Source organism: Haemaphysalis longicornis, unplaced genomic scaffold (assembly GCF_048455015.1).
Source record: "Haemaphysalis longicornis isolate Haplotype H1 unplaced genomic scaffold, Haemaphysalis longicornis Haplotype H1 scaffold_8, whole genome shotgun sequence".
NCBI classification, from domain to species: domain Eukaryota; kingdom Metazoa; phylum Arthropoda; class Arachnida; order Ixodida; family Ixodidae; genus Haemaphysalis; species Haemaphysalis longicornis.
In genome coordinates this window covers 32645765-32664572 of record NW_027526445.1, presented here as the reverse complement: position 1 = coordinate 32664572, position 18808 = coordinate 32645765, and the positions used below count along the sequence as shown (strand labels likewise).

Sequence of the window (18808 nt, the reverse complement as noted above, 5' to 3'; positions counted from 1 at the left end):
GTCGCTTGAAGGAGCGCCTCCGGAGTGGAGAGCGGGCGCGCATCGAGGCCCACTGCGTCCGGCGAACGTTGCCTCCGGTGGCGCGCGAAGGAAACCAAATCTAGTCGGTGTTGAGGAAACGGAGAAAGCCAGACGAGAGTGGCGTCCAAGGAGGTTGTAACAACCTCCTTGGTGGCGTCCTTTGAGAGGGCAACTGTGGCGAGGGACACTACGGAGACCGCGAGACGCCAAACAGGAAGAGAAACAGCTTGGCGCGCTGTTTTTACACGACACTCGGAGTTGTTTCGATCTGAACGGCTTTTCGTGCGTGTCGGTCTGACTTCAGAGCTTCGAACGGGGCACAAAGTTGGCGCGGGCACTTTGCCGCCGTTCCCGAATGCAGAACACGGTAGCACGGATGCTTGAAGGGACGTCTGAAGAAGCTTATGTTAGGTATGTGGGTATGTTCTACTGGTCCTACGTGTGAGCCCAGTGTGCCTTTATCCGCGCTTTTTGTAGCTATCTGATCGGGCGGCCTGTGTTGTGTGTCTATGTCGCGGAGAAAGACAACTATGTCGTGCGCCCGGAACGAATAACCTGAGTTTGTGGTCGATTTCTTGAACGTACTACTACGAAACTAAATGTTGGTATCGGTAATACCACGGTTAAGGTGGCTAGAACGGGGAGGCGTGAGTACCGCGGCGCTTTTCTTCGTCCGCACGTGGCTACCTTGAACTTCGCACACGGACGACACCAGGGGAAATGTAGCGCTGCCTGTAACCGCGCACTAGAATTCCTGCATATGCTCCCTACGGGAGCAAGAGTTGCGCCTTTGATTTCCATTCGCCGCTCACGACCCTATTCGCTGATCGCCGTCACGTGCCCTAAAAGCATCCACGCACCGCAGAGAAGCCGGCGATGCGGCTGCAACGCCGCTGCTGCCCTCTGCTGTCGGCGTCTTTCGTACATTTTGCGCCGCTGCCATGTCGCATTCGTAGTTCGTAGCGCGAGAGCGACAAGCCGCAACACGCTAGTACATGCAGAGTATCTTTTTTGCACAACTTCAGTACGCAGTCAAGCCGACAGCCCTGAAGGCCTAGAATTTGTTTCGGTCTTGCATTTTCGCTGTTGTCGGTTATTAGCAGCTGACTGTTCCTTTTGTTCGAATGCTTACATGAGAAGCTGACGCCTAGCTCTGTTTTGCACAGCCATATTTCCCGATATTCGGATATGCGTTATAGGAAAACTGCACTCAAGAGGAGGAGGAGGAGTAAGGGAAAGAGGGGAAAACTTTGTTTAACAATTAAATCGATCTAGCTAGTGGGCCGGGTCCTCAGTCCAGGACAAGAGAGTAAAAGTAATTTTCTTCAAATCATAGAACGCCATCCCGAGCAGAATAGGATTTGTTCTTCGCGCCTGGAAGGGTTGAAACACGCCGTGTGGCGAGAGAGAGACCTGCAATTTTTGAATACCCTTATACACTGCATGCTTCGCCCCTCCCCAGGCTAACCAGATCGATTTAATTGTTAAACAAATTTTTCCCCTCCTCCCCTTACTCCTCCTCCTCCTCTTGAGTGCAGTTTTCCTATAACGCATATCCGAATATCGGGAAGATATGGCTGTGCAAAATGTTCCGAAATATCCCTCCAGGTCTTAACAAACATATATGTGTCACTATAAATTTAACGAAGACGTGATTCGTTTTGCTCAATAAACCTCCATACTGGTTAGATGCCTGGTCACATCACTTTACGTTGTCAAGGCATGAAAGTTTGCCGACATGCACTATAGACTGCAAAAGCTGTAGGTTGAGTTACAAATAACCCAGTGTGTATATACGCGCGTGCTGATTCTATACCAGGCATCTAACCAGTATGGAGGTTTATTGAGCAAAACGAGTCACGCCTTCGTTAAATTTATAGTAACACATATATGTTTGTTAAGACCTGGAGGGATATTTCGGAACATTTTGCACTGCCATATCTTCCCGATATTCGGATATGCGTTATAGGAAAATACCCCTAATAATAAAGCAAAGCGCGTGTTACAAAAAAAAAAAAAAAAAAAAAGCAGCGACGTCGGGGCGCGCTCACACTCCCCTCGCGCGGTGCGCACGACTCCTTCAAGCCCGACGGTTGGCTTTCCCACGCTGCTTTGGATGCTCGGCGGTCAAGATGGCGGACCTATGCGCAACTCTTGCTCCCGTAGGGAGCATATACAGGAACTCTACCGCGCACTGCTTAGCTTAGGCGCGCTGGTGGCGCGCCCGCACTCTCCTGCAGGCCTCACCTCCGTCAGTTGGCTTCAAGGGTTTCCCCAGGAATCGAATCAATGGGGTGGGGGGCTGTTTCAATAGCTGTGTGTGTGGGGGGGGGGGGGGGGGGGCAGGGGAGGCAAAATACCAGGTAAACTATACAAACTGTTTTTTTTAAGTCCGCTGGTTAAATAATAGACGTCTAATAACCAAATGCATGCTCATCCCCGTGACGTGTTTCTCCTTTTATCTATATATACACTCAGAGGCGGTGTTTTTTCATTTAATCTAAAAAAAAACACTTGTTTTGAGAAATTCAGTTTTCACCGAAAAAGGCCAGTATTCAGTTTATTAAATGTTTGACTATTTTTCAGCGTAAAATGACATTTTCAAGGAGGCGGAGGAGAAAGAAAGGACGGAAAGGCCGGAAGGTTAACCAGGTGTAGAGCCCGGTTTGCTGCCCTGCACTGGGGGAGCGGGGGTCAAGGGATAAAAGAGAGGGCGGGAGAAGAGGAGGAGATAGGAGTGCGAAGGCGCATTCTCTAGTCCCGTTTTGCTCAGAAAACGTAGAAGGGCTTTCGTCGCCTTCTGTGAAGTCGATGGTGGGGACCGATCAACTAGGATAGTCTCTACTGTAAGTGATCGATTGTCCAATTGGCTGAGCGCGGTGGAAAGCACACTCCTCTCCGAATTGTATTCGCGGCAGCGACACAGCACATGCTCTATAGTCTCTTCCGCCCCACAGGCGTCACATTGGGTGCTGCTGGCCATACCGATGAGGAAGGACTAGGCTTTCGTGAAGGTCACTCCCAATCACAGTCTACAAAGCATAGTTGACTGTGGCCGAGACAACCCATACGAAAGACGGCGTTGACGAAGGGGATCTTGGCAGTGATTCGAAAAGTCCGGTGTGTTCCATTGCTTCATGACGAAGGCTGCTTTACAAAGCTTACGCGTAGCTTGCGATACGCCCCCTCCATCAACTGCTGACTGACAGAGATTAGAGAAAAATTACATCAAGCCATCACGAACGGCCATGACATAATATTCCAGTGGCTTCCAGGTCACTGCGGAATCATCAACAACGTATTGGCGGATGAAGCTTCTCGTACAGGCCACGAGAGCGACCGCACCATCCTGCTTCCGCTTTCGCTCCTTTACTCGTAGACATTTTCAAACTTTTTTCCCAGGGCCAATGACGAGTTTTAGGTTTTTGAAACAATGTGTAGGGAGCAGGCGAATAATGCAGCACCTATAAAGCCATCACCGATTGTCTTTGACGCTTACAATTTATTAAAACGGCGGAATTAGCTCCCGTAGCCCTTCGCCTCACCAAATTGCCTACTGTAAAAGTAGATGTTGAAGGAGCCTCTTCAAAGATCAGAGTTGTTAACAAAGAATGGCCCGGAATCAACGAGGAAAGTAAATTATATGTGTGCTTACTACTCTCAGTGTAATAGGTGGCCTCAGTTGAAATAATTTTGGGTGAGAGCTCGTCGATATATGCTTTGCCCGTACTTCTTCTGTACCAGTGGCCTCTGACAAATCAATGTGTTATTTATTGTAATTCATATTAATAAACTCGAACACTTCTTACTTGACGCAGCGTGAAAGCCACGCTAATCCTCCAGGTTCCCAAATAACAAAATCAATTAGAGACCGGACATACGATAACGAGCCAAATAAAGACGCCGAAAAAAATCCTCCAATCTCGAAAACGTGTAATTTTATTTATACGTCTACAGAAACATGTCAGTGTTTTCATCGCAAACAGAAGAAGCAAACATTAGCTTTCAAAATGAAAAAATCAGAAAATGTAGGCATTTTTAAAGATTGAAACCTCAAAACGTCCCACCTTTTTTACAACCGTCTAGGTTTTCTGGTGTAGCACGGCACCGCTTCTGCGATGAATTCATTAAAAACATGTCAATCAACGTCCATAGCATCTCGCGCGTCGGGCACCTCCCGGCCTTCGATAGTTATTCTCATAAGCTCATTCACATGATTGGGAAGCAGACGGCTTCTTTCTGATGAGAAAATCTTGTTAAGGGCCGAAAACGAACGCTCAACAGCGGCTGTTGTGATCGGCAGGAGCAGGAGATGGTAGAAGACGTCTCCCGGGCTGGGGAACGTTGCGGCATGATGAGGCTGAGGACGTCAAGTCTTCCTGAAGTCGCCTGAAAATGTTCCACTTTGCGTCCAATTTTGCTCCAATTCCTTCATCATATCGCAGACCGACTGCTTGAAGAACTGCATTCCAGTCTTTTGCGACAAGCACGGGTAAAAACACCGCAGCACTGTTTGATCGGACTACGAGTCGTTGTCGGAGATCTGTTTTAATTGCTTTATAAAATTTGCTTTGGGTTGTATCCCTTGTTTCAAATACTGATTAGCGTTGCTTGTATTAAAAAAAAATCTCTATTTATAGTTTGGTGCCTCGAACCACATACCTTACTTTTTCCGTTCACAAGACATCCACTGCAGCTAAAGCTTTCTATGAGGCTTCATATTTTTAGATAAATTTAGTCCCTGGTTGGATGCAAAGCCCCTTAGATTAAAGCAGGCAGGTGCGCATTTTCTCTTTCTGTCTCGCTTTAGATGGTAGCGTACTCCTTTTATTGGGGCTTGACTAAACTGCCCAGACGTTACACGAATTGACATGAGTAAAGTTTATTGATTCTAGGGGGGCGGCCAGAAAAACTAAGCGGGGTCTACACACCCCCTAGGGGGTGTATAGGGAAGTCACTGGTTGACTTCGTCGCGTGATTAGCAGTGTTTCTGGCGTCGTTCTTTCATTCGAAGGTAAGATGCAGTGAACAGCAATAAAGAAACCGGAGCGTTAATGATTTGTGCCGGAATGCGACACTGGGGGCAGAAAAAGCACAGAAAAATCTTTCCCTTCCTGGCCCTGCCTTCGAAGAGGCATTTTCCAAATGGGCTCGAGCGATCTCAAGAGCCGACAGGGCGTTGCAAGAGGACTCATAATTATATGTTAAGCTGCGGCTAATCTCACGACAACCGTGGGAATTTTCTCCGGGAAATTCTCACGGCAGTATCCATAAAAGCTGGCCAGCCTAAAATTTGCTGAGTAATATTACGTCCCAACGCAACCTAACATAACATAACATAACATCACCGAACCTAACGTAACCTAACTAAACGCTTCGTAACCTACCCGAATCCAGCCCAACTGCAACAAACCTAATCTAACCCAGCCCAATGACACAGAACACAACCTATATTAAGCGTAATTCAACCCATTCTGGAAGACCTGTGCGTCGATCTGTAGGTATATTAAAAACCAGAGTAGAAAAAAAACATTAACAAAATCACCGAACAATTCCGAAAGCTAAAAAAAAAAAAGAACGTCGCAATGTCGGACTCGAACCTCAGCATTCTCGTTTAAAACCAAGTACTTTACCACAGCGCTTCAGCGGCAGCTGCAAGCACGACTTTTTTAGGTAACATTTTTCCCATAGAATCTCCGGGTAGCGTGCTTAACCAATCAGAGGCGACTTCAGTGAGAAATTTCTTTCGGTAATTCTCACGGTTGCTGGGATAATAGGCTCTACCTATATATTATTATTAGGTGCGGAGCACCTTAGGACCACACAATGTCCGTCCGCGTCCGTGCGCATAGCATTTACAATCGCAAAAAGTCACACAGGCACCGGCAGGATTTTTTATTTATTTATTTATTCACACTGCCAATCCCATGAGGGATTATTGCAAGAAGGGCAAAATAATACAGCATTTAACATAATACAAACATACAGCATTTACACGCACAACATTATAGAAAATTTAATGACAGTATCGGTTTGTGGCCCTATGTGTATAACAGTTCAGTATTAGTACATCATAACGATCATGCAGCTGCAAACAGCGTCTGAAACACACAAAAAAAAAAACACACTCACAAAAATAGAGATATTGTGAATGATTACGAACACCATAAAATTTATGTACAATCTGTTATGGAGCTCTCCTGCCTTGCAGGACCAGATAGCCCACTCAAGAGATGTTACAAACAGCCCGGTTTGTATTTCGCGCGTTCGTTTTTCGCACTGCCATGATAGTAGTTCGCGTCGCGTCTGACAGATGGCGCCACCAGTCCATGGCGCGCGCGTTGCTCGTGGGACTTTGCTCTCGGTGGTTGCACTCAATCTCTGCAAGAGGTAGCGTCAACATCCCCCTCGCGAGGGGCACGATCAAATGCAGAGCATTTCCGGGGACGCACGACGTTAAAGGGGCACTGACACAAAATTTTGAAGGCGAGATAACGTCGGAGATAGATTGGTGGGAACACATATACATCATCTGCAAAATATCAGCGGCGAATACAGCCTAGAACATATTTAAAATCAATTTTGAAGTGTGCGAAACGCAACCGAGCAGCCAGCAGAGGACCACGCGCAATTGTAAATAAACAACATCCAAATACGTCACGAGTTTGTGTTTGCCGCTTCCGCACTACCGGCGTTTTACGCGGGCTCGCCCGGCTCGCCGCTCCAATCGGAGGGCCGGAGGGCGGAGCTTCTGCTCTCGAGAACGAACGACCCGATCGTTGGCGGCGGAGGCGCCGTGATTTCGTAAGCTCATCGGGCAGCTGGCCGCGACCAAAGTTCTACAGCGATTCCAGGCACTGTTTCTATTACTGTTTATTACCATTGGATGCGAAAACGCGCCGGAGGCACGAAAAGCTCACTGAGCTAGCCGCACGGTCGCTGTGCAGGCGGCGGCCACGGCCGCGAAGTGGCCCAGGCCGGCGCAGGTAGCTCGAGTGATAGCTTGTTACCGCTGCACGAAATTGTCCCCAAGTCCCGACCATAGTGGCTTACATGAGAAAGGAGTTAATGATGCGATGGCGGGTTGCATTAAAAACTGTCATCTGCACCGCTTACGAGAGCGGCACTCGAATATCCGCCGCAGTGCTGAGCCGAACACATCTGTAGGCGGACCTGTAGGCAGACCGGCCGGCTGCTCCCAGCGCGCGTCTTGCCACCCACCGTCTCGAGCGTCGCGCGTCGTCTTTAGCCGCGGTAGCATTTGCACTCGCAGCGCCTGCGTCACATCCACGGTCGCTTTTTAATTAAGCGCCTCACGAGATCAGTACGAGGGGGCATTCGCAGAAACTGCCGTCGATGCGGATTCGACAGTGCTACGGCGGCTCTGCTCTGTGATATCCCTCCGACGGTCACGTGGTCAGCTTTGTTCACACAAAATCCACAAAATCCATCGTTTCGCGGCACTCGCTGAAACCGAAACTGCGACTGGCCGCATTTAAAATCCCTCTAATTAAACAACCGTCGCACGCTGAAGCATATGAGGTTTCTACAGGTTATAAGTAGGTCACTAGCTACTTATCGCAACGAAAAAAACAAGATGCTAAATTTTTGTGTCAGTGCCCCTTTAAGTAGTTTGCGTTACGTTAATGTTGTTGCACTTGTAGCAACTGCTGACGAGAGAGCGCTCGTCAGCAGTAATTTGAATGAGTCAAGGATATAAGGCGCGTCCGTAGCCTTCCAATCTGTGTCGGCTTTGTGGCGCAGTGGGTTAAGCACCATGTACATTGCGTTCCGCCCGCAGGGTCGAGGGATCGAAACCTGGCGCCGGATGGTACTTTTTTTTTATATATAGTAGGGAGGGGTGGGGTGCGGACTACGGACGCCAACGCGGGTGACATCGTGAGTTACTGAAATGCTCTGCATTTAAAAACACAACATGGTGCGTTATAAGTAGCAGCTACTATGACTGAATTACATCGATGTGCGCAGGTGATTTTCCAGCAAAGACGAAAAAGTTTCATAAGTACGACTGTTTGTTACAGAGGGAGGCAAGTTGTTCCATTCATGTATTCGAGCCTGTGTCTGGTAGACCAGACAGAGTTAGTCTCAGCCATCTTACCTATTGGGCTACGACAGTGAGTTAGCACACGTGAGTCAAACGGCTTACTCCCTCGCCTGTAACGGTGCGGAGTACCTCCCAATGTCCGTCCGCGTCCATCCGTGCGCACACCCCCATTAAGCCAAAATCAAGCGAAATTCGATTTGAGCCGTGAGTTGCAGTTTAGTTTAAGGAATAATCAAGGTGCAACTCACGGCTCAAATCGAATGACGGTCGGGGCGCAAATGGAATTTCACTGGGGACGCAACTTGGATGTCATTTCGAGTCGCCGTACTCCGCACCCTCGCCATCATCCACGGAGTGGAGATGCTGCCATTTTTTCATCGTGTTTTCTTACGTACCCAGGGACAGTTGATTGGCCTTTCTCGGCGCCCGAAAAACAGTAATCGGTAATACATTTTTGTCATTATAACTAAGCAGACCACATTAGGGGCAGGTTTGTAAAACTGAATGCGAATGCGAGTAGCCACTGCTTCTGTCCGTGAAGCTTTGAAACGTGGGAAAAATTTATAAAAATAATAAACTACGCATCAATTCAGGATCGCGCGATTTCTACAAATTATACCCCTGTCAAACGTGGCTATTTAAGTGCACTTTCGCCGAGCGCACTCGGGCTCACCGAATGAGACTTCGGCAGCGCCCTGTTAAGCGACAAAATAAACTGCCCTTGGCCGTGATGTCAGTGGCGATAGCTGGCGTAAATATTTCGCAAAATTGCTTGACATTCCCGCTGATTGTAAGGTGAGAGACAAAGTGAACACTTCATTGTGTTACATTGTTCAACACTGCAATCGGCGCCTCCTGAGACAAGTCCACAAAAAGGACCTCCCGGACGGCGACTCAACACGGCGGTCATATCTTCATGGTTATTCACTGTGCGTCGAATCGCAGAAGCATTACTATCGTCTAAAAAAAATGATCCGAGAGCGTGGATTGTGGCATAAAAGGCCGAAACTGGAACACGACCAGACAGCCACAACAAATCACCTTCGCAAATGCGGCACAGAACGGCCGCCATGAAGCAACATCCCAACAGGCGGCGGTGGTACGTCGTTGGACGAGGGATTATTTTCTTGTTTTCGTCGCTGCTTCTCCTTTTAAAGCAAAGCTTTCTAGCTCTACCAGCCAACGGTTCTTTCGTGGCGCGCGGGACAAGATACTCCCAACGCGGCGGAGGCGGCGGCGGAAGGGGGGTGGGGGTGGGGGTGGAGGATTTTACTCACGGAACACACGGTAGATGGCGCGGCGTTCTCCGGCGTACCCAGCGTTCCCCGCGCGCCGGCGGAACGCAATCCATCGGCTTTGTCCTCTGCTTCAGCGACGGTTGTTTTGGGCCTGTTTTGGCGCAGCTTCGCGTCCATTGCGCGCTTCCTTCGCACGGCTGGATTAACTTGTTCGACAGCATGTCCTGGGTAACCCGGGCTTGACGGAATTAAGTGGTCGTACCCCAAAGATATGTTAAAGATTGCGGTTTGCAAGTCGGGAAAACAAAATGTAGAAAGCATATACAGACATTTGGCCGCTAGAGAAAGGCTACCTTGTGCGCACTGCTTGCCACGAATGGGAGTCCCTTTTCGAAATTGGTGAATAACAATTTGGCTGGATTTTAAGAGGTATTACCAACGGCGAAAGGAGCAACTCATTCTGATAAATAGGGACTATAAAAGTTCCGCCAGCTTTCTCGCAAATCGCAAACTTACTAAACTAACTAGATTAAATCGGTATAAATGGGAATCAATAAGCTGACATGCCGAATTGTTTCGGTGTCTGCGCTTGTGTCGCGCAGTGGTGAAGCCCCGAAGCTACGTCAGGATAGGTTCCGCTGTTTCACCCTTCGAAAGACGCTCCTCTCCGTCTTGCCGGTATCAAACTCCTCTCCGTTTTCTCTCACTTCCGACTCACCGCCGGGCTACAGCGGCGGCGTCGTCCGACCCTCTATCCCGGCCGTGGCCGACGCTGCTGCTGCTTTCGGGACGCCGCCTCCTGCGAATTCCAGGTAACGGCTGGCAGAAAAATATCTCTGGTTTCACTCGTTGTAGAGCCACGCGTGTGAATTCAAGTGACGTCGCATGGGCAGTGGGTGTCGTTTAAAGCTTTGCTTTCCAACCACCTTCACAGCGTGAATTGGAGCGAATTTTAAATGCAGAGCATTTGCATAACTCACGATGTCACCCGTGCGTCGGCTTCCGCAGCAGCCAGCCTCCCCCTGCACTATAAAAAGAAGTAACAGTTACCGGCGCCTGGTTTCGATCCCACGACCCTGCGGGCGGAACGCAAGGTACATGGTGCTCTACCCACTGCGCAACAAAACCGACACAGAATGGAAGGCTACGAACGCGCCTTATATCCTTGACTCATTCAAACTACGTCAAGAAGCTGCTGATACAACGCATTCACTACCTGTGGGCGGAACGCGAGGTACATGGTGCTCTTCCCACTGCGCCACAAAACCGACACAGAATCAAAGGCTACGAACGCGCCTTATATCCTTGACTCATTCAAACTACGTCGTCAGCGGCGTGCGTTGGCGACTCAGCGGCGTGCTAGCGGCGTGATAGATGCGTGGTGTACACGTGATAGCACCAACCCCCCAAACACTAAACGTTAACGCAATACACCCACCCCCTATGCGACGCATTTACTCGAGTCCCCCTCGCGGGGAGATGGGCCCATTTTTTTTGTAAAGATAAATCAACAATATATCCATAATAACTTTTAACATTGCCTATAGTCGTGTAACGCTCGCTGTTATATGTTATTTCGACGATTTTCAGCTTCGTGCTAACGAGACGACTCACTCGGCAAGCCAGCCAGTGAACGAGGAAAATGCACTCATGAGCCTCGAGAGCTATGTCAAGTAGTCGAGGGGGGCGCCCCTATCGCAGCCACTTAATCGGCCACTGATTAAGAAAAAACGCTACCTAGATTTACAGTATGAGCGAGATTCTTAAAGAAGCTATGAAGACAAAGTACAAGTTTGTATTATTTGAGAGATGTGGTGTCTTATAGTGCCTTGAGATCTTGTCAGGCATCAAGCACTCATTTATTCACTGAGCAATTAAACAATGTGCGCCGAAATTTCAATTATCCCGCCGCATCGTCGGTTTCGTGACCTCGACAGTGACGTATGCAGGGAAGGTATGTAAAACAAAAGTCAGTGTGTTGACTAAGGTTGGCGCCCACGGCAAAAACATATATTTTGCTAGCCTGGTTCGTGACCAAGTATAGTTGGTCGTGGCCTGGTTACAATCTGCCTTCAGTGCTGGCTCAACGATGCTGCTCGAGGACCCCTGTCCTCGCAACGTTTTTTTCTTTGTGACCGGACTTGTAACTTGTTTATTGTTACGGTTGATAGTAATCGTGTCGTGAAATATTGGGTATGACTCGACAGGAAGGGTCATACAATTGGCAGTGTCGCTTAGGCCATTTGGCCAGTGTCGTGTGAGCCAACGCGCTCGTCTGTACTGCGCCGGGGCGTCGGCCGGCAATGAGGGCGCCGTACACTTGTGCTTGTATGTTTACGCGTTTGTTCGTAAATTTTATTGCTTACCCCAACATTTTTACTGCTAAAGAAGAATGGGCAGTAAATGTAAGCGCAATACTCATTCTTCAATATTACAATCCCGGTTGAATTTGCGTTTAGTTTCGTCGGCTTTAGCCAATCGCAACAAAGTGCCCATAATACGCCAAATGGTCAGCGCGGAAAAGTCGCTATTGAGTCGCATGGCTGTACTCTGTTTTCCTCGTTATACATCTTATTTTAGTGAAGTTTTCGTTAAACGTGGTGTCAGTGTTGTTCTAACGAGGCTATCTTTCGTGTGAACGATACGCATTTTGTCTTCGTGGCCCCTGTAACTTAAAAGCACACACTTCCTCTCTCTCACCGTGGAATCTGTAGATATATCGTAACAAAACGACTTCGGCCACGTCTCATCTGCATATGCAATATGTACCGCATCACGCATTTCGCCGCAAGCACAAGGTGAATGTGGTAATACAGCGAGCTCGATGTGAGTCCTCCCGATGCACCCAATTTTCGCCTCCCTGTATTCGTTGCATCACGAAACGGCATTTGTTGGTGCGGTAAACTCTGGCGCGTTGATGCATGTTATTGCTGATGGCAACGTGACATGTAAGAAAGGGAACGCAGAACTAGTGGTGGGAAACTTCGTTCTCTGTTGCTGATTCGATTTTTCAGGAGATGGATGGGTGCCGTCGTGTCGTCGCTGTTTTGACGGCGTTGTTCAAAGCAGTGCTTTGCCCTGCGGAGCTCGCCGTTGAGAACTCAGCACGCCGGCTTCACCAGTGAGCTGGCTCAGGACAGCCCATAACGCGAAGAAGAGCACCGGCTCGACGATACGCTTACTTGATTAAACGTGTAAGTAGCCGTCCACGACAACGTATCACGCGGGTAGCAGCTACGTTGAGAGAAAGATATTCGGGCGCCGAACAAATGCCGAAGCGACTGTAGCCCATGCCTTCGTGTAAAAAGTAAAAAAAAAAAGGAACTATGCAACCCATAACAATTAAAAATGAAGTAAGGACATGGCATTGTCACGAGACTTCTAGCCGTGATGTCACGACGCTGACTTGTCGTCCAGACGGCCTTTCGATTTAGAGAATTGGACCCCCTGTAGCCATGTCTAGGTTTCTGCTAACTCCGGAGTGCACATAGCATTGTTCTTGTTGTATTGCGGCGTGTTTGAAGGCATTTTAAATGCAGTGATGTATGTCCAGAAATTCCGTCTCCCCGGAACAATTTCTCCGCTTGTTTTCTAACCTCGGCTATGAAGGTATTAAGCATGAAATGTTCGAAAATGAAAATCTAGAAGGATGACAAAGACACATAAAAGTGTTGGTAACCAGTGTGCGACGTTTCTGTTGTAATTGGAGACATTTTTGCCGTGCTTACTACGCAGATGGTAAAATTAAGGTTCGGCACGTTCTGTAAAGAGTCAAATAAACGAGTTACATTGCCTAAACCACGAGGAAATAACGTTTGTTAACTCATTAGGCTCCATTTTACCCACAAAATGCTGTTTTTAACTGAAAAGACGCGAGAAATGTAAAATTTTCAAATTTCGCGATATGGTGGCGTAATACTAGCAGCCTTTGTCGCGTCGTATAAAGCTGTAGTCAGTGTTTTTTAGATACGATAAGCTCACGGAAAGCTTTAATTTACGTATATTTCACGTGCTCAACCACTTAAAAACTGTTTATTTGAGGAAAACGTATACAGAGGCTGTTTCACCGAGCTCTTGGCGTTGGCAACCTTCGTAACGTCAGAAAACGTAGTACCCGAAAGCGTGGGAGGTGTGGACACCTGTTTTGACGTTTCTAGCATTTTCTGCCTTATTAAACTGCTAGTTTGGTGTCTTTAGATTATCAGCACCGTAATATACCGATACAGGCCACCTTGTTTCCACGCTTTAGTGTCCCTTTGAGCTATATTACGATATCCTCACGCCAATCTACACTGAAAGAGCTAAACTAACTTATTTAATGTCACTCTCCACCCCTAGGCACTTTTCAGGAGCACTTTGGCTGCATATGTCCTTCTCCACCCCTAGGCGCTTTTGAGGGGCACTTCTGGCTGCATAGCACTATGCACTGGCCAAAGAAACGCATTGTAATAAAGATATCATAATGGAAAAATTGAAATCGAGGTATACTAAACTTATAGTGTAAAACAGAAATAACACGTCAGGCAAGACGTTTTAAGACGTTTTCAGTACGTCTTGACGTAGAGTTACAAGTATGTTGCTCTCGTTATGACATGTTAAAAACGTTTAAAAGTAAACTTCTTGGCACTGCTCATAGTATAGATTTCCAAGACTTTCTTCACGTAGGAGCAGCTGCTTCTAGATATTTCAAGCTTTTTCAAGACGTCTGCAAGACGACTTGTGTTTCATGGGGTATTTACATACGTTGATGGCAAGGGCACAACAAGCTCGAATTTATACTAAACCGATGACAGGGCTCCTTTTTCACATGAAGTAGTTCGAAAAAATTGCCAGTGTCTATTATGAGTATTGGACAAATATGCGCACCATGTAGCAATGCGGAGAAAAAAACGTACGTGTACGAATACTTCGGAAGCTGCACAAGAAAGAAAAGGTCTGGTTATTGAAAAAGAGAAGTTTATTCATCTGAGATGACTGCTTCTCATATTCACAACTTTTCTATTTTGGTTAACTCTAAAACGAATGCGGTACTTAACATTTGCTTACTTGCAGATAGCATCTGTTCTGTCTAATTGATTCATACGTTTTTCTCGCAGATATTGGCCACCATGTCACCCAACCCGCTTGGAGACTCTCTGCGCAGCTTCTCCGTCGACCTGTACAAGCAGCTTCTCCCAAAGAGCGGCGACGCCGGGAACATCTTTTACTCTCCGTTCAGCATCTCAGCAGCCCTATCTATGGCTCTAGCAGGAGCGCGCAATAATACGGCCAAACAGCTCTCCGAAGCTCTACACGCGAATAGCGATGAGATTCACAAACATTTCTCCAGCTTCCTTTCGCACATTCCAGGGTTTTCCCCCGACGTGAAGCTTCATGTGGCCAACCGCATGTACTAGGTGGTGGTGGTGAAAAACATTTATTAAGTCTATATACAAGTGAGAGATAGGGGCAGCCTTAAGGGCCGACCCTGTACAAACTCTAGGAGGAGTCCCTAGTCCGGGACCCCTGTGGCTTCCGCGGCGGCGCGCGCCCTGGCCACGAGGGCTCGTTGGCCCTCCAAGGTCGAGCAGCCGAGCAGGGCAGCCTCCCAGCTCTCACGGGTTGGGGGGGAAGGGGACGTGATTGGGGGGACCGCCGGGTTGGATGGGCATGCCCACACCATGTGAAAAGTATCCGCAAACGGATGGTCACAGTGTGGGCATTCCCCGGAGAAGGCCGGATTGAAGTGCTTGAGTATCGCCGGGCACAATACCGTGTTAGTGTATAGCCGTAAGAGCCAGCGCTCGTCACTCGGAGAAGACGTTCGTGGTCATGGAAAGCTACCTGGCCCTCCTTCGAGACGCTTACGGGGCCACGATTGAGTCTGTCGATTTTCAGAACCAGAGCGAGAAAGTCCGGCAGCAAGTGAACGCCTGGGTCGAAGAAGCCACAGCCTCGAAGATCAAGGACCTCCTTCCTGGTGGTAGCGTCGACTCCTCGACCAGCCTGATCCTCGTAAACGCCATCTACTTCAAGGGGCTCTGGAACTCGCAGTTCGATCCGAAGTCAACCCACCGTTCAGATTTCCACCTGAGCACCAAGAATAAGAAAGAAGTCGACATGATGTACCAAAAGAACGACTACAGAATGGGACGTTGCGGAGACCTTGGTGTGACGGCTCTGGAGATACCCTACCGGGGTGGCAAGACCGCGATGGTCGTGCTGTTGCCAGATGAGCTGGAAGGACTGTCTAACGTTGAACGCCGTTTAACGTCTGGAAAACTCAGGAACCTCCTCAAGGACCTTCACATGACCTCCGACGTTATGCTGTACCTCCCCAAGTTTAAACTGGAGCAAACGATTGACCTGAAGGACACGTTGAAGGAGTTGGGTATTCGAGACTTGTTCACCTCAGCTGCAAATTTGAAAGGCATCAGCGCGGTGGGCCAGCTTGTGGCGTCGAAAGTGATTCACAAGGCTTTCGTGGAAGTGAACGAGGAGGGCACGGAAGCCGCTGCTGCCACAGGTTTTCGTGTAATTTGTATACGATCTCGAGCCGTGTAGCCGAATCTTGGTCGACCGCCCATTTATGTTTCTCATACGTAGTCATGATCCAGATGTTCTCCTTTTTATGGGGTCTGTTCGCCAGCTGTGAAGCAAAAAATAAAGTGCAGAAGTAAAACAAGATGCTTCCACGTACGAGAAGGTAATCAGTAGCGATAACCTAGGGAAAAGTTGAGGACGTGTATGCTGTGCGACGCACTTGGTGAGCCGGCGGTTATTTCACTGAAATAAAAAAACAATGATTGGCTCGGTACCCTAAATGTTATATTTGTCTGTGAGGCATTCTGACATCGTTCATGCCAATTTAAGTTTGCAGAACAGCTGCCGTTGACATAGGATATGCTGCTCCGCTCAATATCTAAGGATGGCTGGCAATCAACGTGCTTTTTGTTTTAAACGGCTGATCGAAGTTTACAGCACAGTCGCCTACCTTTACCCCTCTATCCGTTACTCGCACGCGTTTTCAGGGTTTTGTAACCTCCTTGGTTAACCCGAGCGGGAATGTCCGCGAACAAAAATTGTGGTTGGGAAAGGTCGCGAAGATACGACGATTTATCAGAACGAAGCATGCTTTTCGAAGGATGTTTCCCTAGAAGGGAAAAGTCCGCGAACAGAAAGTGTGGTTGGGAAAGACTGTGTGAAGAGGTATCCTAGTACGGGGCGTTCAGCGCGAACTTTAAACTCGGTAGTAGCCAAAGATGGTCTTCCACTCAAATACAGCGCAGGTGAAGGGAGCGGAAGACGAAGGCACACGAGCGATCAGACAAGCTCGCCTTCAGCTGTTTCACCGCACGGCGGCGGGAACGAGCAGCGTCGAAACTCGTAAGAGAGAGATCAAAGCCACCCGAATGTGTCGAGGCGGATATCAGAGGAAAGCGCTTCAAACGGCAAGAGGGCAAAGCCTTTCGACAGGGCGAGGCGGAAGCAAGGTGTCTCAGGCGTTCAATTGGACATTCATGCTTTCGGATTCACAACCTTTAAGACGTGATTAGGTGCGCTCGGACTTCATTTGTTTCGTAAATGTATACAATCCGATGGAGCCGAAACAGGTTCTCTTGGTAATACGCCATCAAATGAATTGTTCGTCCCTTGAATTATTTAATCAGGCGCGTTTAATGCACGCCCATTTGATAGCTCCCGGAGTGCCCCAAAAGTGTCCGCGTCAGCTTTTAGTGGTGACAGAAACCAATCAATGTTGAGTGTTGGCAACGTGAGCCAGTTTACAGTGGAGCAACTGGCTTCACGCTGGTGGGAAAACCGGAGAAAGTGCTCTGGAAAGAGTGGAATAAGCGACTGTACGCAAAACCTTCACGGGATTTAAACTTGGGTGTTTCACACGTCGAAACTAAGCAGGCCACGAAGCTGCGTGCCGTAGGTTAGGGGCTTTGGCTAATTTGCGGGAAAACGTACTAATGCGGAATAATGTTGGCACCTCATGCTTTTTAGTTCTGCCTGTATTCTGGTGATTAAACGCGTTGTAATTAATTAGTGTTCCCCCCTCGATACGATGAATGCCTTCAGTGGGCTCGAAACGAGACTACGTATTTGCACGATTAAAACGCCCTCACTATTGTAACACGCAGGTAAGTAAATTTGGGTAAGAAAATTGAAAAAAAAGAACGTTTGACGCCTGTTCTAACAGGCAGATGTAAAAGACGTGACACCACGTACTTGGCAAACTACGTTTTATTTGGCGCATGCAACTGCAGCAGCACAAAAAAGGTCTTGTGCTTCGTAAACTTGCTTACCAACTCCTTCTGGCGTAAAAACAGGACGGGGAACATTGAAAGTGCTTGCAATTTCAAGTGCCTTGATCCTAATCATTTAAGACGTGCGGGCCGTTGGTTCAATCACTGCTAATTCATGGATTCCGCCTGAAGTCTTCAAGTTCTCGAAAACATCAGTGCTGAGGGCCGGCGAAGCCTTACATGAAAATGTGGCTCTCCTTTGTTTACGTCAATCGCTCACTCATGTCTCCAGGACGTCCAGTGTGCATGGTGCTGCTAGTTTCATAGCGGCACCTCTTCGGAGTCATGACGACTGAAGCCAAGTGCTAATTGCAGCAGCAGAAGTATGTGCCCATTGAGGAATGGGAGTGTAGCAACAGTTACTCACGGGATGGCGGATTGTTTTGAATGGGATTGAGTTGGTGTTTTGGTATAATTCATGACCGCGTGCAAGGCTGCTGGCTGCTTTGAAGGTGTCTTCGTTTTTGAACCCAATTGTAATGGGCACCAAAATTTGAGGGCAACTGTCAGCAAAAAAAAAAAAAATGGTGCGTGTTAGATTCGTGCAAATCTGGTGCTGAAAAGACGCTTTTCATAGTAAGTAACCGTAAATAATCATTATGTGGAGGTTCCTTGTTGTGCCTGTTTTCAGTGAAAGCTCGACGTGAGTTGGTTCGATGCTACATTTTATTAACAAAAATCAAGATGTCACAATAAACGGGCGCTTCCATGTTGAAGGAACTTCTTTAATAGGCGAAGCTGCGCGTAGAAGAGAAAGGAGGAAGAAGAAGACGCCCATCCAGCTAAGCAGGTCGAGCCGCTCGCATTTTAAGCGGTGAGGTGGTGCCGCAGTAACAACTAGCCATGTCTTTATAGTACTAGTGTGGCAATATCAAAATTCGGCCCATGCGACGACGGTGGTGAAAGGAATAATTTTTCTACCTGAATAACTTGTCCTTCAAGAGAAAACGTTAAGTTAAGCAACCGTCATGAAAATTGACGTTGAGTTTTTAATAGACCCGCTATTGTGTTTCTGTAGTCAATAAAAAGCCAATTAAAACTCATCACTTACAGACTGTGCTCGTTAGAAAATCAACATACTTTCTATTGTGCAAACTCAAACAACATGAAGGCCTTCAAGACACTGAGTTTTTATACACTTCATATTGCGGTTCTGTAGAGTGAACCATAACTACCACCTTAAAAACTGCGGC

At 47.9% G+C, this 18808-nt stretch overlaps 1 pseudogene; it reads left to right on the top strand.

Moving 5' to 3' along the window:
- Nucleotides 1–14420: 14420 nt before the first annotated feature.
- LOC144148961 (iris-like) lies at nucleotides 14421–15958 on the top strand (annotated as a pseudogene).
- The last annotated feature ends 2850 nt before the right edge of the window (nucleotides 15959–18808 follow it).